Genomic DNA, 23,219 nt, shown 5'->3' with positions numbered 1-23,219 from the left:
AATCCAACGATACATCAAAAGAATTATTCACCGTGACCAAGTGGGATTCATACCTGGGATGCAGGTCTGGTTCACTATCTGCAAAACAATCTATGTGATACATCACATCAATAAAAGAAAATACAATAACCACATGATCCTCTCAATAGATGCAGAGAAATCATTTGACACAATACAGCATCCTTTCTTGATAAAAACCCTCAAGAAGGTAGAAATAGAAGGATCATACCTCGAGATCATAAGAACTATGTATGAACGACCCACTGCTAATATCATCCTCAATGGGGAAAAACTGAGAGCTTTCCCCTTAAGGTCAGGAACACAACAGGGGTGTCCACTGTTGCCACTATTATTCAACATAGAATGGAAATCCTAACCTCAGCAAACAGACAACACAAAGTGATAAAAGGCATCCAAATCGGCAAGGAGGAAGTCAAACTAACAGGCACATGAAAAACTACTCAACATCACTCATCATCAGGGAAATGCAAATCAAAACCACAATGAGATACCACGCCACACCTGTCAGAATGGCTAACATTAACAACTCAGGCAACAACAGGTGTTGGCGAGGATGCGGAGAGAGAAGATCTCTTTTGCATTGCTGGGTGGGAATGCAAGCTGGTGCAGCCACTCTGGTAAACAGTATGGAGGTTCCTCAAAAAATAAAAAATAGAACTACCCTATGACCCAGCAATTGCACTACTAGGTATTTATCCAAGGAATACAGGTGTGCTTATTCAAATGGGGCACATGCACCCCAGTGTTTATAGCAGCACTATCGACAATAGCCGAAGTACAGAAAGAGCCCAAATGTCCATCAATGGATGAATGGATAAAGACGATGTGGTATATATACATACAATGGAGTATTACTCAGCAATCAAAAAGGATGAAATCTTGCCATGTGCAACTATGTGGATGGAACTAGAGGGTATTATGCTAAGCGAAATTAGAGAAAGACAAACATCATGACTTCACTCATATGTGGAATTTAAGATACAATACAGATGAATGTAAGGGAAGGGAAGCAAAAATAATATAAAAACAAGGAGAGGGACAAAACATAAGAGACTCTTAAATATAGAGAACAAACTGAGGGTTGCTGGAGGGGTTGTGGGTGGGAAGATGGGCTAAATGGGGAAAGGGGCATTAAGTAAGATACTTTTAGGAATGAGCAATGGGTGTTATACATAGGGGATGGATCACTGGAATCTACTCCTGAAATCATTATTGCACTATATGCTAATTAACTTGGATGTAAATTAAAAAATAAATTAAGAAAAGAAAAATAAATAACCTAGTATCAGAAATAAATAAACAATGGAACACCAAAAAAAAAAAAGAAAAAAGAAAAAGAAAGAAAATTAAAAAAAAAAGGTAACATATTGTAGGACTCCATTTACATACAAAGTGCATAATAGGAAAATCAATAAAGACAGAAAGTGGATTAGTAGTTGCTTAGTGCTGGAAGAATTGGGGGCTAGGAGGTGAAATCTAAATGGCAGGGGGGTATTTTTCTGGTGATAAAACTATACCAAAATGGATTATGGTAACAGTTGTGCATATCTGTGAATATACTAAAAATTATGGAACTGCACATTTTAAATGGATGGGTATTGAGGAGGGCACCTTTTGGGATGAGCACTGGGTGTTGTATGGAAACCAATTTGTCAATAAATTTCATAAAAAAAAAATAAAAATAAATGGATGAATCCTATGGTATGTGAATAAAATCTCAATAAACCTGTTTAAAACAAAACAAAAAAAGCAGCACATGCTTTACCGAGTCAGCAAAGCATCCCCAGAAATCACTTTTTAAATTAATAAAATACAAGAAATTAAGTTGAAAGCCCCTAAATTTCCCTTCTAAATTTCATTTCCCTTTAGTCCTAAAAAGAGCCAACATATTTAATTTAATGTGTTAGCAACACATTTTTATCTTCTACAAAGAAAATATAGTGTTGCATGAGTGTTTTTAATTCACATTATTGGTATTGTTAACAAGAAAACAGGCCCCAAATGGAGTTGCTTATGCTAAGCCTAACCACACCAAACCAAGACTTAACTTACAGTTTCAGCCTGTCCTAGAAATGGAATCCTACACTCATCAATCAAGAATCGTCTGATCAGCAATAGCAAGGTAATCTACCCGATAGATCTCTGCTACCTCCTAACGGAAAGTGACCTCGTTTGAAGCAATTCACTTTTTGCTACTATTCCTTGTATGTGCTCCCTTCTGCCCCTAAAAGTCTTTCACTTTGTACACCTTCTCAGAGCTCCTTTCTATATGCTAGACAGGATACTGCCTGATTCGTGAATCACTGAATAAGGCCCATTAGATTTAAAAAATGTACTCATTTGAATTTTGCTTTTTAATAGTATCATACACAAGGTATCATTCTGACACTTGTTTTTTTCCACATAAATTGTTTTCAAAATAGGGGCGCCTGGGTGGCTCAGTCGGTTAAGCGTCAGACTTTTTAGCTCAGGTCATGATCTCACAGTCTGTGAGTTTGAGCCCCGCGTCGGGCTCTATGCTGACAGCTCAGAGCCTGGAGCCTGCTTCAGATTCTGTCTCCCTCTCTCTCTGCCCCTCCCCTTCTCATGCTCTGTCTCTCTCTGTCTCAAAAAGAAATAAAAACATTAAAAAAATTTTTAATTGTTTTCAAAATCTACATTTATATTTGAATGTAATATATTCACTCATTTGAACTGTTCTATAGAAGTCAACACGCATATACTAAATATTTTATATATTTCAATCTATTCATCCCCTTTTGATAGACATTTAGGTTTTTTACACTTTATGTACTTATAAATGACTGCAACGCTGGGGGCACTTGGCTGGCTCAGTCAATACAGCATGCAACTCTTGATTTTGGGGTTGTAAGTTCAAGCCTTACTTTGGGCATAGAGCATACTAAAAAACAAAACAAAACAACACAAAATTAAACAAAACAAATGGTTCACAGTACATGTTTGTATTGTAGGGCATAAAAGCAGGCTGCCTCAAAATGGGCCCCTTTCGTATGAAGATGATTTTGTGTTAAAAGCAATCAAAACCCAGAAGATTCAAGAAAAGCTCTTTACCACCCTCTTCAACTACCTGAAAAGAATTTAGATAGAGGACCTGCTCCAAGAAGAAAACTATCATCAGAGATAAAACTATGTTATATTATGAATTGGTATAATAGACAGGGGGAACTTAGCAAGGCCTGTTTGATCAAAGCCCTCTATGCCCCATTGTTTCTGAGTGGCCCACACACATTTCTTTCCCATACCTTTAACTCTTTTTCATCTTCCTAAGGGTTACATTCATTTCCTGTGAAGTCCCAGACGCCTACCTACTTCTCCTTATTTCAAAAAGACATATATACCTCACTTTGACTGTCTTTGGAATTTCCTTGTCTGTGTGGATTTCTCATGTGTATGAAATTAAATATGATTTCCTCCCATTAATCTGTCTCATGTCAATTTGATTCTTAGTCCAGCTAGAAGGACCTTGAATAGCAGAAGAAATTCTTCCTTCCTGACTGTATAGTCCCCCTTGAGCACATGCATGAGCACTTCTCTTGGGTAATCATGCAGCTGCAGAATGGCTGGAGCATCCCATGGGATAAACATTTTCACCCTCACTAGCTACTGTGAATTCCTCCTCCCACAGGGGGTTCTGTCACTTTTCACTCATACAAGCAGAGCATGAATGCTCCCATTTCCTGCTATCTTCACAACATCTAGTTCTAGATATTTTCCCTGTTGCAGTCCAGTAAATGTTAAACACACCCTCATTGTTTTTTTTTTAATCAGCTTTACTAAGGCATAACTTACATGCAGTAAAATTAACAAGTTTTAAATGTATAATTCAGCAAATATTGACAAAACTATACATTTGTTTAAACATGACTGTAATCAATATACAAAATATTCTCATCACCTCAACTCCTAAACCTCACCCACTATCCCTGAAATCACTGATCTTATTTCTGTCCCTCCAGTTTTACCTTTTCCAGAATATTCTATAAATTAAATCATACAAAATTTATCCTTTTAGGTCTGCCTTCTTTCACTCAGCATGATGCTTTGAGAGTCATTCATGTTATTGCATATGGTTTATTCTTTGTGATTGCTGAATAATATTCCATGGCTACAGATGAGTTATAATTTTTCACTGTGATTTTAATTCACACTGTCCTGATTAAAGTCGAGTGTCTTTACATGTGTTTTTGGCCATTTGAGTTTCTGTTTTCTAAAATGTGTTCTCTCTCTTTGCCCATTTTTCCATTGTGTTATCTTTTTATTTTCTTACCAATTTAAAAATTATTATTTGTTCTTTATGTCATTATCCGTATAACAGATTATAACCATATATACATGTACATATATACATATATATATATATATATATATATATGAAAATAAACATCAAAAGCCTAAACTTTAATTGTCCTAGGAGAGAACAGTTAGAAGCTTTTCACATCACTAATGTATACAGCAAAATAAATAGGGTAGGCATTTGGGTTAAAATCAACATAATTTACTTGCTATTCAGTAACCCTTTTCATTATAAAATGCTTCTTTCCTTGGGAAGGGGGAGGTGGGTACTGTGTTCTCTACTCACATGGAAAAACTTAAACAGGGTAAATTAAAATATAGCAAGGGGGGAAAAAGATAACCAAATTCTATTTGATACAATTATCTTTCCATTTTAATCAAACCACATCATGCTTATGATCAATAATTGAATGGAAAATGTCTTTCATCTTCCATACCCAACACAAAACTGCTGTAAGAATTAATGAGCAGGTTCCCCCGGTGGAGCACACGCACATTCTCTCAGCTGCGCATGCCCTCTTTGAGACCAGAAGCTCACTAAATGTCACTCACCCCAGCCCTGAGCCCTCCTGAGGCTCATCCGAATCCCTCCACTACCAGGCAGCATGGAAACACGTATCTTAAACCTCTTCTTCTCACAACCCCATATTCTTTGGTTGTTTCCTATGTAGGTTTCCTGCCTGCAGGGGCTGTGTGCTATTTCTCACAACAATCCCCAAACCACCCATATCATCTTATTAAAAGTACAATAAACAGTCTCACAAATCCCCTTTATCACACCCTAGTTCAAATCCAAGTTGTTCTCATTCCCCAAGTGGAATACCAACTGGTCCTGCTCTCTGTTGCCATCCACTCCTCATGCGACAGCTAAAATGATTTTTTTACAAACATAAATCAGATCAACTTGCTTGAACTGCTTGGATTCCTTTGAAGTTCCTATAGTGTGCTTTAAATTCATATTCTTATCCATGACCTGTAAAGCCTCACAGGATCTGCCCTAACCTTACCTTTGCCAATCTCTCCCAAGCTCCCTGCACTCCAGCTTCTAGCCTTCTGTCAGCTCTAGACCATGCCAAATTCCTGCCTTCCACAGCGCCTTTCCGCTCCCTGCTCCTCTGCCTGGAACCCTGCTCTCCTGGCTTTTTTCCTGTTTGCCTTCTTCCCCTTCTGGCTCGGATTGAAAGTCACCTTCTCAGAAAAGCCTTTCTAAAAGTAAGTTCCTCCTTTCATTTTTCTCTATCATAATCCTTTGTTTCTTTCCTCTAATGATTTTATTTGTTTACTTATTTATTGGCTGACATTCTCAGTAATGGTAGACTCTGGAAGGCAGGGAATTTATCTTCATTTTAATGCTTAGCACGGTGCCTGGGATTTATAAACAGCTCAATAAATATTTGATGAATGAATGAATGACTCCTTGGAGTCAGAACTACACACACACACACTTCACTTCGAGTCACTGGTTCTTTCCCTCTCTTATATCTCGGAGCATAGCTTCAGACCCATATGTAGGTAAATTTTTTCTGATACTGTTCTTTTCTAGCATGAATCTGGTCAACAAAATTATTCAGGAGTTGCACAGAAGGTAATTCCTTCCCCAGTGCACACAGGGCTGGGGCGGGGGGCGGGGGGCGGGGAAGCTACTGAAAATTCCCTTCCTCTGCAGACTTTTTAAACTGCTAATCAGCACAAACGGGTTGGAGCAGATTGCGCACAAAAGGTTGCTGAAATGGCACATAACTAATTCTAGGTGATTTAATATCTGACATTGCCCTAGTGAAAATATTGACAAAAAAGAAGAATATGATTTGGAGTCTTTCTGCACTGCTGAATTTGGTGTTAGCTTTTAAGCCTCTATCAAAACATTTCCATAAATCAACATTGCTAAAAAAAAAAAAAAAAAAAGAGAGAGAGAGAGAGAGAGATCTGGGTGTGGCATCTGGAAACCACTGCCAAATTAGGAAAATGCTAGCAAATGGCAAAATGCTAGTTTTCTGGGTATGAATCGCCGTATTTAGCAATCCTTTCCCAAATGTTCCACTTTGTCAATGTCAAAGGTTGCCTCCAGCAGTGTTCCTTGAGTGTCCAATGGCATCTTATGCCTATTGGAGAAATAAGCCTCCCAAATATATTGTTGATACCTATGGTCAGTTAAGAGTCATAGAGAAATATGAAGTTCCAACGTTTCTGGTAAATCCACATCTTACTATTCCAGGCATCTATCAGCACAAACTATTTTATGTTTATTTATGGAAAGATCTGTTATATGTTGACTATCTTAGGGTACAGAGGCTATTCTGGTACATTATTTCACAATTCACTCTCAACTGCTTTACCAGAGTATTCATTTTCATCCTTCTCATGGACACTTTAAAAAGAATACACAAAAAGTAAGAAGATTCTTTTCAACTGTCATATAGAAAAGTCAACTGTGGATTCAAAACAGATCAATAAAAACAAACTGCAGTTTTTACAATTATTCTGCCATACACCCTCAAAGAGCCAAAGCTTCAAGCTCCAGTAATACTATTTTCCCCACAATACCTCAATTCAAAACAGTACCATTAGTCATGGATTTTTCTTTATGTATTTTAAAAATTTTATTTTTAAGTAATCTCTACACTCAACATAGGGCTTGAACTCACAACCCTGAGATCATGAGTCACATGCTCCAGTGAATGAACCAGCCAAGCACTCCTGAGTCTTAAAATACTATCTGATTAGTATTATTCCTCTAAATACAGTGGTATTTTTTTAAACATAATTTTTTGTTTATATTTTCTGCCATATTTTGGCAGGTAGGACTCAGATCTCACATTCTTGGGGGTTAAAATATCTCTAAAGACATTTATGCCCATTTAGAACATTCATTATACCAATTTCCAAAGCTTTAGGCTGGAAGTTGACAAATATGATGAAGGTGACTATTTCATGGAGCCAAATAAATAAAAAATGAGTAGAAATGCGGAAAGTAAAACAAAAAAAACAAAACAAACAAACAAAAAAAACCTTCTAATTCATAAAATGGCAAACGCAAGTAAACTTCACTATCACATCATTTCAATAGATGGCAAAGGCATCCTTGTCAAAAGTCAAGTTGTAAAGCTTTTGAGAGTTACGCTTCAATGCACAGCAAGGTTTTATAGTCACTTAGTACGAGGCCGAGAAATAAATGTCACTTTTCGCACTTAACAAACATACAGTGGTATAAGCTAATCCATGACAATTTTACAAGGTTTTCATTTTGCTGATACATGCTTGCTGAGAAAGCAGAGCCTAAGACAGTGAATTCAGCATAAGTGAGGTTATGTAGATTTACAAAAGAGCAGTTATGTACGTGTATGTTATGTATATGAACACATGCTATGTGTTCAAATTCTCAACTTTATAGTCTCTGTCTATATGCCTTGTCACTGTTACTGACTAGGTGCACATGATTAACATTTGTAAGGAGTAAGTTCAGAAAATAAAGCCAGGATATTTCATATCACTGCAACTATTGCTTTTTCAACTCTACTAACACACTATGCTTTCTCCTACTGAACTTTAAAAAGTTATATTTTCTGTATTTCTAGGTATTGATGAAATACCCACAGTAATGAAAGAGAAGAATGCATTATACAAGATGCTACTGGAAGCAAGAACATTCATCACTGAGTAATACTGTGGATATTCATTTCCCTACCTTTTTTTTTTTAATTTTTTTTAACGTTTATTTTTGAGACAGAGAGAGACAGAGCATGAACGGGGGAGGGTCAGAGAGAGGGAGACACAGAATCTGAAACAGGCTCCAGGCTCTGAGCTGTCAGCACAGAGCCCGATGCGGGGTTCGAACTCACGGACCGTGAGATCATGACCTGAGCCGAAGTCGGCTGCTCAACCGACTGAGCCACCCAGGCACCCCTCCCTACCTTTTTTAAAAAGTGAAATTACTGATGTAATTAAAATGCAATATATAAAAGATTCAAGAAGTCGATTATGTAAGTGTTAGTATGGCTAATAAGAAAACAAAAAGGAGGGGTGTCTGGCTGTCTCAGTCTGAAGAACATGCAACTCTTGATCTTGGGGGGTCATGAGTTCAAAGCCCATGTTGGGTTTAGAGATTACTGAAATTAATAAAACTTTAAAAATTGTTAAATGAAAAAAAAAATTTAGAAGTGATATTTGTAAGGTACCACATGGGCTCAAGTCTCTAGGAAAAGCACAAAATATTTTCACTTGAAAAATGGATGACTATTACACAAACAATTTAAAAAATCCTGGTATTTCATCATCAGCTCTTAATATTTGATGACCATATCATCACTTTCCTTTATTTTTTCCCTTTTCTTCATTTCACAAGCATATTAAGTCTAGAGAACCAACCACACGACAGCCTTCTCTGCATTATCTGACCTTCTAGGACTGAGAACCAGGTCCTAGAAGGGACCACAGAGCACAGAGTCGGCAGCGCGCTGAGACATAAAGGAGAAATTAATGCACCTGAATAGCCAGGGAAGTGCTGTGCTTTTCTGCTGGGAACCTCTGATTTCCTGGTCACCTCAGAATTGAAAAGCACGTCCCAAGGTCATAGGACTCAAACATCCCTATGATGGCTCTGGATGTCCACATCCCCTGACTTCCCAATCAAGCAGGTATTAGGTTGGCTCCCTAAAATAGAAATACGGTGAAGGTACCCATCTTCCACCTAGGTGTGGCTTTCTCTAGGCCTATGCCAAATTAGGGAGGGCTCCTGTTTTACATAATACATGGATAAATAAGCCTTTCAGAACTTGAGAAAGGTAATCAAATCACATTTTATCACACAAGAAGGTTTTCTCTAACAGCACAAGATTACAGTGTAATAAATCCTGCTAAAAATTAATTGCTCATTAATTAGGGCTTGCACATTTATTTTGCTACAGAGAAATGGTAATTTCAATGGAATTTCTTCCTTGTCTTTCAAATCCTACCTCTTCCCTGACACTTTTAATAGTGCATAAACTGGAAGTAATCTTTCCTGTTCTGATCATATACTGTCTATACATTCCTTGTGGCATTTTTGGTCCTCTATTTTACATTGTACTTGAGTACATGTCCTTAATTATACTGGAGGTTTGTAACATTTCAGAGTGTCAGACTGCAAAAACCGCATAGATGTTAACACTAATACTATTTTGTGGGCATATATTCAGGTAACTGCAAGCATCTTCAGGCCAGCTACTGTATCTGATTCATCTTGGAATTCATCCATCCAGCAGAGAGATTTTCACACTGCAAGAACTTCACAAATTTTCATCTAATGGTTAAATGCAGGAACATCATAGGATAAAGGCATAGAAGTGTGTTGAGTTTTTCTAAGGGATGTCTTCACCCTCCTTGAATTGGGCTGCATGTCCCAGACACTGTTCTCAGTCCTGCAGTGATCTTAAGAAGTCCTTTGGGATGACCTAAGTGAACATCCCCTTTGCAGTCTCTTGTAATCCTTCTGACTGTACAAAAAAGTAGGAGTCTCCAGGAGGTCCTAATATAACACTAACAACACTAACTTTACTAATCTTGCTATTTTATGGAGGCAACCCGGAACCATCAGCAGGCAACACTATCTAGCTAGCATTTAATGACCTTGGACTGTTTTCATAGTTTTAACATTTGTAGTTACCTCTCTTGTTTCCCACTGACACTGGGGTTTCATTTACAGTAATGAAATAAAACCTCCAGCTTAAGGCAACATATTTTTTTTAATGTGCCGTTAAAAATGTAAGTAAATTATGACAAAAATACTGAAGATGGTGAATTTCAGGGAGTCTCAGAGAATGGGAGATGAATGAGTGACCGGTTATTACAAGAAGAAAGAACAGCAGGAAATCTATCTGGGAAGACAGGAGTGCTAAGAAGGCAGGAACAGCAAGCTATTGGGTAAAAGGACAGGTCTCTAAGGATACAGGAAAGTAGAAGGGAATAATGAAGGCTGAGTCCGGCTGAATGTGGAAACCAAGTGTGACAGTTACTTGGCCTGCAAAGTAGTGGGGAGCCAGGGGAAATTTTCGGGAAGTAAGTGGCATCATGGTCAAAGCGACAAGCGAGAAAAGGGATTTTAACAGTGACATTTAGACCTTAGTGGACAAGAATAGTTACAAAAGGCAGAAATCCAGGGAGAGGGAGGCTGTAGTGGTCTAATGATTCAAAAGCTGAACAAGGAACTATCCAGAATAGTTCATGAGAAATAAGTCTCAGCGTGTCAAGGAGAAAGGTGAAGCAGGCTTTGTGGTCAGTTAAAAGTAGAGAAAGGATGCACAGGACAGATGGAAAACTGCTAAAGCAAGACTGGCCAAGAGGTGCTCTTTGCTATAGTAAAAATGTATTTTGTTGGAACAAAAGAAACCACAGAAAAATTCTGAGGATTGCCTGTGTTTCAACAGTCCCAACAGTTTTTAATACGACTTTACACGTTGTATCATCTAAAAACTTACATTCTCTGAACAAGGAAACATTTTATCAATGGCTAAACGATTTGTCATTGCAATACCTTAAGACAAAATCAGACAACATGAGTTCCTTTAACCTCTCTGAACAGGATTAATACCCACCTTGCTTAAGCACCTTGTTTTTATAAACGTCACATTAAATCATATCTATGTGTGCCTCTTATTTAAAGGCAATTGCCAACATTAGCAATATAGAATTAAATTCACCATACCATAGCACTTTAGAGTTACATATATTGCATTTTGCCTGCTGAAAGAGTTTTTGAAATATGACAAATATAGTGCAATACTCTGTAAGTGCTTTTGGCAAGACTGCAGGAGAAAAACATCCACTCGTGTTTATCAGAAGGGTGGGATAATGTAACAGAGGTGGAAGAATAATAGTATGCATGGCTCCCAAGCACTGAGAGAAAAATGGCATGCCATAGCAGGAAGAATATGATGGGAGGGTGTGAGGAAAGACAGAAGTAGAGGCATTGAGAACACAAATTGAACCCGTATCAGGCACCGCAGTAGTTGTTCTCCATCCATTATCCGTGAGCATTTGAAGAGAAAGAAACAGCCCAAGACAGCTCCCTTGCTGTATATTCTTGACCTGCTTCTTGCTCTGTGCTCACAAAGCACTGCAGGAAAATAGGAGAATAATGTTAGTATTTGTCACCTGTTAGTCCCCTTTCCATTACAATCCTGCTTCTGGAAGTTACAGGTAAAGAAAGGCTGAAGCCAAATGCACAATCATCATTTTGGTGCATGAAGCCTGCTTCCTTTTTTGTTAGAGGCTATGACAGATAAATAGAAGGAAACGGAGAGGCTCTTTTCCATCCCTCCTCAAGCCTAGTGCCTTGTGCAATCTAAGTAGTCAACTCCCTGTTTCCTAGCATTTGAGTTTCACCATGGCCCTTCTGACTCTGCTGGGGTACCCTTAGTTTTCCTGAGGCCAACCCACTTCCAAGATGAATGGAAAAGAGTTAGGATGAATGCAAACAGATGACAGATACAGAGCATCAGAAAAGCCCATTCCACTAAGGAATCTGAGCCTGAAGTGTCCTCACCTAACTCGCCGCACAGCCTCTCACTTCTATTCTCTCTCCCTCCAGGCACGGGGGCCTCTGGCTAGCCAAAGTTCACTCTTGTGTCACATTCCCTTCTCCAAGTCGTGTGTTCTCCTGCGGTTAAGAGATCTAGGAAGTAGGAAGAGAAAGGAGTGTCCCTCTGGGGCACAGCGTTGTTCCACCTGTTCCATGTTTTCTTCCACTTTGGTATCAGTCATGTGGTGAGTAAATGGTATCACAGTGGATTTAATAATTCTCTTATTAAAGAGAATTCTCTTATTAAAGAGACTGGTGTTTGATTGTTTGGACTACAGTGGAAGGGAGGCTGAAACTGCTTCAGGCCTAGTCTTTTTTTTTTTTTTTAATTTTTTTTTTTCAACGTTTATTTATTTTTGGGACAGAGCGAGACAGAGCATGAACGGGGGAGGGGCAGAGAGAGAGGGAGACACAGAATCGGAAACAGGCTCCAGGCTCTGAGCCATCAGCCCAGAGCCCGACGCGGGGCTTGAACTCACGGACCGCGAGATCGTGACCTGGCTGAAGTCGGACGCTTAACCGACTGCGCCACCCAGGCGCCCCAGGCCTAGTCTTTACAAGAACCAACAATCTTCTAACTTGGACTTGTGGAGCTCTGAGCCATCATGTACGAAGTCTAATGACCTACTTGAGAGACCAGAGGAAAGATCATGTGCTACATGAAAAGAAACAGAGGTCAAAGAGGGGCCCAACTGAACTCAGTTCTGCTTGAATGTGCATAACACCAGACATGCAAGTGAGGCCATCTTGGGGCCACTAGGGAAGCCCGGCCAAGCCACCATCTGAACACCATGTCACCCCGGTTGTCACCAGGTAGGTCACCACCTTAGCCCTCCCTGAGTTCCCAATCCACAAAAGCATGACCCACAAAAGCAGTTTATAAAACTGATGTTTAAGTTACGGGTTAATAATGTGCCAAAAGATAACCCGACAGTGTCCCTTTACATTTTACATAAATTGCTACATAGTCACAATTCAAACTAATTTTTCATCATTTTCCCTCTTAGCTACACATAAGTCTCCAGGTACTTTTCTTCCAAACGATAAGCAACTTGTGTATTTCCCCCAAGAATCTCATATGCAAAGCACATTCCTACTGAGGTCTTAAACAGTTTAAAGCCATATGGTGAATTCCCCATGCACAATTCAACAAAAATAAATGATGAAAATAGCATGAGCTCAATTTCAGAAGTCAATGGAATGGTGATAGTATTTACAAAGCATGGCCTCCCTAAGTGATAGTAATAAAAAAAAATACATTATGACACGCTTGCAATGCAAAATCTTATCTCCAAACGATAGTACCTTGGACAGTTATTAGTGTCTTGCTTCTAGAAGAACATCTTGTAAGAGGTTTGGGGAATTTAATATTGCTGTTTTGTATTTATATGTAACATTCTTAAACAGGTCAGTATGAAAGATGATTTCACATGATTTTCAAATTAATGATTTATATACCTATAGGTGATATACCAAAATATTTTTTAGTTTAAACTATTTTGTAGGAACTTCTTAATGACTCAGGACCACACATAGAGCCATCATGATTTCTGAGTTGCCTTTTTCCAGCCTCTCCATTCTCCTCCCTTGCTGAGGACATGCTAGCTCTAACTTCTTTTGTCTGTGAACGAATCTGCAAAATTTCCATCATCTGTTCTAACTTGCAGTGTATATGTGTCATCCACTAAAATAAAACAGAGCGTTATGCTTATTAGAATGGTTCTAAATTAAGAGTAAGTAGTCACTGAGACAGGTCTTTCCATACGAAAATTCTGGTAGTGAATTCAGTGAATTTAGATTGCTATGAGGCCTCTTCATTCAACTTTTATATATTAGTTTAGGATTTAGACACTGGAGGTAGCTATTGAGTACACTTCAAATTTACTTGTCATTCTAATCACTAATTTATTTTAAATCTCTTACTCTTATCTGCAGTAGTACAACAGCATAGGGGAAAATGAGCATCGTTTTGGCAATAGGTGAGAAATGCCATTCAGTATTTTAGGACATCTACATAGATCAAAATAAATTAGTATTGAAGAAATTTAATACAACACGCTAATTACAAATTAATGAACTGCTCTGCATAATTCAAGACCTCCATTTTTATTTTTCAGTATTTGTGGACTGGAAGTAGCTGCATCATTACTTCAGTTTTCTACTTCATTTTTAGGATCAGTCATAAACAGCACACACCCTGGCCTGCTCTCCACCATGTGTGCACACACACGTACGACTACTCAAATAAACGTACTTTATTCACGGAACCAGTTTGAAACAACCCTAAGGACACTGGACTATAATCTTCAAAGGCAGTAAATGTGATGTGAATCCAGTTGAATAAAAACCCAGAAGTAGGCACTCCATTCCCTTCATAGGGCACAGAACCAAATACACAGCCAAATTAGCCTCCCATTAAGGACATAGTCTGGTTTTCATCAGAAACCATCAACCTACTCTCCACTATAAGCATCCAGTCTGTTAAACCCATTATTTAAATGAACTTGGGAAATAACAACATACACCTTTCTGTCCGTCCTCATCAGCTCTGAATTTTGAGGGGCCAAGGAAGTGGAATGCATGCTTAATTGAGGCAGTAAATACAGGGCTGTAGCAGATTGTTTTACTGTTAAATACAGTAATGAGTTTTTAATGGCTGCTGTCCAAAATTACAGTGGAGAAAAATGGTTTATTAGTAATAATAATAGCTGGCACTTTTATCTTCAAAGCACTTTACAAATATTAGCTCATTAATCCTCCAACACTGGGAGGCAGTGGTAAATGTTTCTGTCCTCAGTTTACAGCTGGTGAAACAGGAAAATAGAGGGAGTAAGCAGGTTTTCAAAAAGAGGTTTTAGGTATAGAGGTCAATTTCCAATTCAAACGACTCATATCATTTTTGTAATAGTGTCATGATATTACTAATACAAGTACAACATGCACAGAAGCTGTCTATTCATTTTCTTTGCTGTGCAGCCTGGCATTGGGACTGGCGACCCTGATGGCCAACTGGGCTGCTCTTTCCACAATGGCTCTGCGGTTCTTGGAGGAGACACTGTGAACAGTCTCTGCACAGGAAGATTTGCTGCACATCAGCAGCACTTCAAGCTTCTTGACATGGTGGACTAGGAACTTCCAGAAGCCACTGGGCAGCATGTGCTTTGTTCTCCTGTTGCTCCCTTAACCAATGTTGGGTATTAAGATCTGGCCCTCAGATCTTCCGCACACCCTGTTATCAACATCTCTGGGGTTCCACCAGTTGCGCTTGAGTCTGACACATTGGTCTGACTGGTGCTGGATGAACTACTTGGTCCTCTTTTCATGTATTTAATTAAGTAAAATATTTTATTTTTAATTAAGCTTTATCCCCAACAATGGGGCTCGAATTCACAACCCCAAGATCAAGAGTCGCAAGCTCTACCAAGTGAGCCAGCCAGGCGTCCCTCTTGGTCCTCTTTTTAATGATCTTGGGCTTCACCAGAGGTCTGAGGGCAGCCATGGTGCCGAGCAGGAGATGGCTGCTAGCTCCCCAGGCAGCGCAGAGGAAGAGAGGACTCATATCAATTTTTATACATAATAGGATGGCATTCACTGTGATGACTGCCAGCCCCTTTTTCAGGGGTTAGTGGTTAAGGTCAAATCCAGTTTATTTGAACCTGACTCACAAAAGCACACGAGTTGAATCTGAATTGCTCATTGGTGGTCCTTTAGTATTATTTCAAGCAAGTCAACTATCTTAAAAAATGCAGCCCAAATCAATTACATGCAGATGCTTCTATGCATGGAAAGGTGATCTGTTGATACCCTTTGAAATCTAGCACCACTGAGAATTAATTGCTAGACGTTACAAAGCAAAATTGAATCAAGGTCAAAGTTAAACACCTTTATTTGGGCTTTCTATTTTTATCCATTCACTCAGATCTCCTTTATAGAAAAATAGTATCCATCTCAAATTAGCCAATAATAAAAAATAATCCAAACAGCCTATTATTCATTCTGGTGCAGTGTATAGATGTTAAAATTGTTATTATTTTTCTTTGTTTGCTTACAATTGTGGGCCATGTTACAATTTATTGCCATTGTATAATGCCTTAGATGTTTTAATCCAATGAATTCTCCACTGTGTCATCAGATACATTTTAGAGAACAAGTTTAGTAAGTCTCTGGATTTATAACACAAAAATGAATATATTTCTTGAGAAGCCAAGTACTGTACTCTAGAGAAGCAGACATGGGTCCAACAAAAGCCCTACAACAAATCCATTTCCCATGTCCAAGGAAATGAGAACAACTGTCTAGGCAAAGGAAAAAGCAAACATTTTTGCCTCTATTACACAAAAAGAAATGGGAATTCTTTAGTATCTGAAAATACAAACACTGTTTATATTTTGCACATTAAAAGAAAATAATAACATCTGTTTCTAAATACCCCAAACCAAGAAATCAAATACCTCTCAAAATCCCAAATATATTGACCATGCCTATGATAGGGTTAATTTTTTTTTTTTTTAATTCTAAAGCCTTAATCGACAGCTGTGAATAAAGATAGTGCCATCATGAAGATTGGTGTCATTTTAAGAAGAGTCAGGCTGCTTTACGACATGTGCCATAGTCAACTATTCCTATCTTAATCTGGCGTGGCAGATACTCACACCTCTGTTGAAATGCCAATGTAATGTAATTGGTTACATGTAACACCCAGATGTGAGGGAAGTCCATGCATATCAGTATGACAGAGCATCAGAAACATTTCTGCCAAGACAGAAGAATGGTAATGAGGGCAAGCAAAAGCTATGGGGAGGGTAAAGGTTGAATTTTACATATACTGGTGCCCAGGGACAGGAAGAGTCAGGCACCAAATGCTTTTACGACAAGACTTTGGAGAGAATACAAACATCTTCCTCTCCCAGTGTATCGCTCACATGGAAGCCCCTCACAATTAATCTGTTGCATTAAGGCTTTTGGATAGTCTTTTTAAATGCTGCCATTCCTGGGATTAAGCATGCATTTTCATGTCATACCTTAAGAAGAATCCTTTAGATCTCCTTTTCCACATGTTTAACTGAGATAATGAAGACACAGTACAGGTAAACTTGGATAAACAACAGGGACACGTGCTAGCTCTTGATGAAGACTATAGTTATAGAGGATATAATATTCTCCATAGACTATAGAGAATCCTGCTAACCAAGGGGGCACTGACACCACACACTTGGGAAATGAAGTCCTAGATAGAAAAGAAAGGGTAGGCAAAGGACTGAATGGTTGTGGCTCCCCCCAAAATACCTATGTTGAGATCCAAATCTCAGAGTGGTACTATTTGGAGGTATGGCCTTTGGTAGGTAATTAGGTAGTGAGGTGGAGCCCTCATGAATGGGATTCGTTCCCTGATGAGAGAGACTCCAGAGAGCTCTCTTGTCCTCCTTCAGCCATTCTTGTTGTGAAGACACAATGAAAAGTCAACCAGGAGGAAGGCCCTCACAAGAGGAAGCAGACTATGCTGGCACTCTGACCTCAGACTTCCAGTTTCCAGAAATATAGGAAATAAATTTCTCTTGTTTATAAGCCTCTCTACCTAGAGTACTTTGTTACAGCACCCTGAATTAACACAGGGTGCTGATGGTGTATGAAAGAATCAAAGGGGGTTCAAGGTAGCAGTTAGGACTTGGGGCTGGGAATCAGACACTTCTGAGTTTCAGTCCGGATGAGTTCTGGCTCTGCCAGTTCTAAGCCATATGGGGTGACTTTGGACAAAACCCCCACAATGTCTGTGCCATCCAGCTCAAAATGTGCATTATAATAATAGTACTTCACAGGGCGTCTGGGTGCCTCAGTTGGTTAAGCATCCAACTTCGGCTCAGGTCATGGTCTCACAGTTCATGGGTTCAAGCCTGCATCTGGCTCTGTGCTGACAGCTCAGAGCATGGAACCTGCTTCAGATCCTGTGTCTCCCTCTGTTGCTGCCCCTCCCCAACTCATGCTCTATCTCCCTCAGTTCCTCAAAATAAATAAACATTAAAAAAAATTTTAAGGGAAAAAAAAAATTAAAACAGATAATAGTACTTCACATAAATGACTTACGCAGAGAATGCAAAATATATCATAAACATTTAATAGGTGGTAGCTATTTAAGCATCAGCCTGGCACACAGCCTTAGTCTGTCTGTAGGATAAAGCAATTATTTAATAAAAGCTTTTTTTTTTTTTTAATTTTTTTCAACGTTTATTTATTTTTTTGGGGACAGAGAGAGACAGAGCATGAACGGGGGAGGGGCAGAGAGAGAGGGAGACACAGAATCGGAAACAGGCTCCAGGCTCTGAGCCATCAGCCCAGAGCCTGACGCGGGGCTCGAACTCACGGACTGCGAGATCGTGACCTGGCTGAAGTCGGACGCTTAACCGACTGCGCCACCCAGGCGCCCCAATAAAAGCTTTTTAAAATGACTGGTCAATATCTCATAGGACCTATAATCAATTAACCAAACAGTCAATATATCATTGAATTAAAGAAGCTATGGAAAATCAAACCTCCTTATGTTTGGCCATGGCTACATTCAACCCTGGAATATAACTGGTTAAGATTTCATTATTTCCCCTAAACTCATTACATCCTTCGGCTTACATATTAACTTTTTAAAAAAACTCATTTATACCGTATTTTTCTTGTGTCTCAAATAAAATCTCAAAGTACTAGTGTGGGTATTGAACTGGGGTACAAATCAGGATATCTGAGCCTTAATTCTGGTTTCACCACTGCCTAACCAGCTATTAGACCGTATTTGTTTGTTTACAGTTGTTTTTGTTTGTTTTTAAAACAGACTAACGATTTATTCCTTTTTGTTCAGCACATCATTGTAAAAATCAAATAAGATGATATGGTAAAAAGAAAATCTCTAAAATACTGAAAGCACCCAAATAATGTAAGACATTAATAACTTTTCTTTTTAATAGAAATCTTCCAAAGTAATCTTCTGAACAGATGGAAATATAGTGTTGAGTATGTTAGAAAAGGTCAGCATTTACTTCTCCTTGCAATTTTGCATGTATGAGATGTATTGTGTCCTTTGAACACATCAGCACACAAAACATCCCATAATAACCTGATATTCTGTCCCTTTACGTTCTTTAGCAAAGGTCTTCAATGTGATGACAAACTGAACTCACAATCAATTCTAACTACATGGAATGACCAAAACAAACAAACAAACAAACAAAGCCACATTTTCCTTCCTTCCTTACATACTATTACACTGTGGATTTTGCCCCTTAGCCCCAGGAAACACAAATGCTTCCTATCAATTAGGCTACCAATGCCCCCCCACCGCACCCCCATCTATTTCCTCACCCTCTTCACTCTACTGCCACTATGCCAAAGAAGAGGGGTACCGCTCCAGAGATTCAAATGTCCAGGTTACAGTGACTTTAAGCTGCTGGACTGTTATCTAAGGGTGTGTCTCCTTCGCAGGCATAATATCTGCAATCTCTAGTCTTACATTTACCACTTACAGCAAAAGCTTTTGTGAAGGAAGAACTTCTGCTAAAAATGCAAACCTGTTACCATAGAGGCTATAATAAGCCTTTTGCATTAGTGTCTGTGCTGTATCAGCTCTCATCTTGGAAAGGGGAGATTATATGCAGGGGAACGGACAAAATTGTTTGTAAGTCTGGAGGCTGCAGCTGAAACCTACCTCTAAATGGGAACATGTCCACCTCGGGAAATGAAAGAAGGGCAAAGAAAGCAACGACCAAGGAAAGTGGGAGAAGATGGTACTGAATGCACATTTAATGGTTCTCCATTTTGTTCCACTTTTGGCAATTCAAACCTTCTCCTTCCTCATTACCCCTTGTTCCATACATTTTAAGGCTTCAAGGTGTGCTGAATGTTCTTCATTAACATGCCAGATTCCAATCCATTCTCCACCCTCCTCCATCCTCCTCTGTGCAGAGGAAACTAGTCTCTGCAGACCAATCAGGCTCCCCTGCCGTCTGACTTCTGGTTGGTTCGGCTACTCTGAGAAAGGAGAAGATCTGTATCTCCCACTTGACCGTGGCTGGTTCTCTCCGAAAAGCCACAGGTCCTGTCTGGTGGCCTTTCCCTAGGCTACTGCTCTCACCTCCTTAGTAACTTCCCTCATCTACTGTCTCTCTCACTGGATGAGGGGCAGCTCTTCAGCAGCCCTTTTTGAGTTCTCTCAAGCCTGTCTAAAAAGATGTGGTTGCTTCTTGAAACTCCCTTCAAATAACCCCTTTGAGTATGATTTATACATAAGAAAAAAATAAAAGTAAGAACAAGAAGAGACCACGTTTTACCCAGAGAAGACACAAAACTCTGGGTCCTTTAAGACTGCCAACAGCACTCTCTGGACACTCAGGTTCAAGACTGTGAGAACGTCAAGGTTTTTAAGATAAATCAGAAATACAAATTTTTACGTAAAATCCCTGGTTTTTACATATTGGCTGAAATATTTCTTAAACACTCCTAACAAAACACATGTGTAGGCTAGGTTCAGGGTTTGGATCCTAAATAGAGTCTTCTTTAGAAAAAAAAATGTGCTTTTCATTGCAGTGTGTAATTACAACAAGGTAGAAATTCACATCTCTAGCATCCCTTTATTACACAATTATTTAGTCCTAAAAATATAATTCTCTCTCCCTTATTTGAAAACTTGAGGTAAAACACAGAAGCATCCAGACTCGAAAGTAACAGGAATCTGGGTATCTGGGTCTGTTCGAAATGTATGAATCTAATCAAATCATCTAATTTCAGTAGGGCTCACTCCATTCATCTGCAAAATCAGGATAATGACTTCTTTCCTACCATCTTCACAGAGACATTTGGCTGAGAAATGAAATAATACACAGTAAATGAAAAGTGCATTTGAGCTTTTCAGAGAATAAAGTGCTGTTTAAACCAAAGGGATTAGTAAGAAAAACCTCAGAGGTTTGCCAAAGCTTTTTTTTTTTTTCTTTTCCAAACACATTTCACAACACCAAGGCCAACATGATGTTAAAGAATGTCTACCCCAATCTATGTTGGTGGTACTCAACCCTAAGGTACATTACCATCACCAAAAGCTTTAAAAAATCCACAAGTCTTAGTCATCATCTCCAGGGATGCTGATGGGATTCATCTGGGCTGGTAGTTTTACAAAGATCTCCAGGTGATTCTCATTTCAGTCAAGCCTGAGAACCAGAACTCTTAGAATCTTTGAAGTATGTGGAACAACCACTATTAGTCTATGTGTGCATAATTGATGTAAGTATCAACAGTTTTCCATTTGATTGTGCCATGATGATGGTTCACACTGATTCATATACATAGGTATACACGCACATCTCTGTATCTTTATCCATTCATAAACTGAATATGGAATAGATGGATAATAATAATTATAATTAAAAGCCAGAATTCATTGAGTGCTTAATAAGTTCTACTAAACTGTCTATATAGATTGCCCCACATAATGTTCATAATAACACACACAAGCTGGGCATGTATATTAACCTCCATCTCATAGAAGAAATCAGTGTTAGATTAAAATGACTTAGCCAAGGCCACATACCAAGGAGTTAGCAGACTGTGATTTTGAACCCAGGCAGCCTGATTACTATAGCCAGTGCATTTAACCACCACACCAGTTTGCTTCCTTCCCACTGTGCCACACAATATAAGGTTTATGAGATGCATAAAATGGAACGTATTCCCTCAAGAAAGTTAAGATCTGAGAAGGGAATTTTGATGCACACTAAAATTCACAGCTGAATAGCAAAGTGTTCTATCCCAAACCCTGGAGTTGGGGAGAGTTAGATTAGAAGATGGGCAGATGATGGATTTGCTGAGCTCCTACTTTGCAACTATGGTGAAAATGAAATGCAACAGAAGGGAGAATGATTATGATCACCAGGAAAAGAAACTCTGGTCAAAGAACAGAGCACACGTCTGTAACTGTCAAACTCAGTACATTTATTATTATCATCATCTGCTAGTATCACTCAGATTGGATATTTATACCTTCTTCAATTTACCTATATTGCCAGTTCAAGCAACAAACCACAATTTTGGAAGAATTCATCTCAGTTCAAATTCTATCTCTGATTCTTCTTGAAAAATTGTGTATAAATACACATAAACACACACACACACACACACACACACTCCTAATAATCTGACTTCCGAAGAGATAAACAAGTTGTAATCTTTTGGTAGGAACAAACTATTATGAAAATTAAAATAACATTTTTTACACAAGATTTTACAAACTGAAAACAATATGCATTCTCTTTGTATTTTCATTATCTAAACACAATAGGAAGGTAAGCAGGATCATTTTTTATCCACAATACATAAAATCTCAATTAGTTATGGTCTATTTGTGCAGTGACTAAAAACATTCGTTAACAAAACAGAATTTTCTAGTTTACTGGATAAATATACCAGAGGAAATTGCAGAATAATGTTAGGTTGCCAAGCAACCACAGCTCTACTCCCTCTTGTTTGTGATCAATCCAACTCATTCATCAAGCTTCCTATCCCAGTGCTAGAGAATTCCAACCAATTTGTTTCTTGGGGAAATTATAGTGACTTTCGGTAACACAATAACACTTTTATTCTCAGAAGATAAACTTAGATGTTCTTTCGATCAAAGGGATGTGTTAATTCATTATTCTCTACATGGTGCTAATGAGAAAGCTATAATTAACTAACTACACTATTGCGACACACATAAAATAAACTGCAGTAATTAGTAATGTTTAAGGTGTTAACCAGCCTCCAAAATTAGAAAATACAGAATCTTTCCTCCAATAAAGATGTAGAGAAAGGAGAAAGCACCATATCTAATTAAATTGGGAATTGTTTCCATTCTCCCTTCCACCCCAAAGAGGGGGAGAGGCATAGTCGCCAAAATGTGAGAGATTTCACTTCAATAGCAGAGAAAATGGCTCAATGCCAATCCTACTTGTAGGTAGACATAAAATGCTGGCGAATAATGTAATCTTTTCTTTGAAAGAATGCTTAGCACAATATTTTTCCAGGAATGAATAGAAAGAATATTATGCTTTCACTCATTAGCTGTGTTAACTTAGCATATTGTATGTAAATCACCATAATAATTGCATTCTCTTCAGACTAAATTAGTTAGTTACAATGAAGCTGTAATCAAAATGTTCATAATTGAAAATATAGTATTCTAGGTCTCGGTTTGAAAAAGTAACAAGCAACACTGATTGAATCAGATAATACAGCACATCATTGAAAACACCCTTAGTATGGAGACAACTCCCTCCTCTAGCTTATACCTTTGCATGTCAATTAGCTTCCCAAATTCAGG

The 23,219-nt window shown here is 38.6% G+C and overlaps 1 protein-coding gene and 1 pseudogene across 5 annotated transcripts in view; both read right to left on the bottom strand.

Annotated features, from left to right (window-relative positions):
- Nucleotides 1–23,219, bottom strand: part of CHL1 (cell adhesion molecule L1 like) — a 210,131-nt gene that overhangs the window by 183,346 nt on the left and 3,566 nt on the right. The gene's annotated exons all lie outside the window — the stretch shown is intronic.
- Nucleotides 14,843–21,831, bottom strand: LOC115508490 (annotated as a pseudogene).

Source organism: Lynx canadensis, chromosome A2, assembly GCF_007474595.2.
Source record: "Lynx canadensis isolate LIC74 chromosome A2, mLynCan4.pri.v2, whole genome shotgun sequence".
In the NCBI taxonomy this organism is placed as follows: domain Eukaryota; kingdom Metazoa; phylum Chordata; class Mammalia; order Carnivora; family Felidae; genus Lynx; species Lynx canadensis.
The sequence above is the reverse complement of the archived record's forward strand: the minus strand, read 5'-3'. Positions and strand labels throughout refer to the sequence as shown.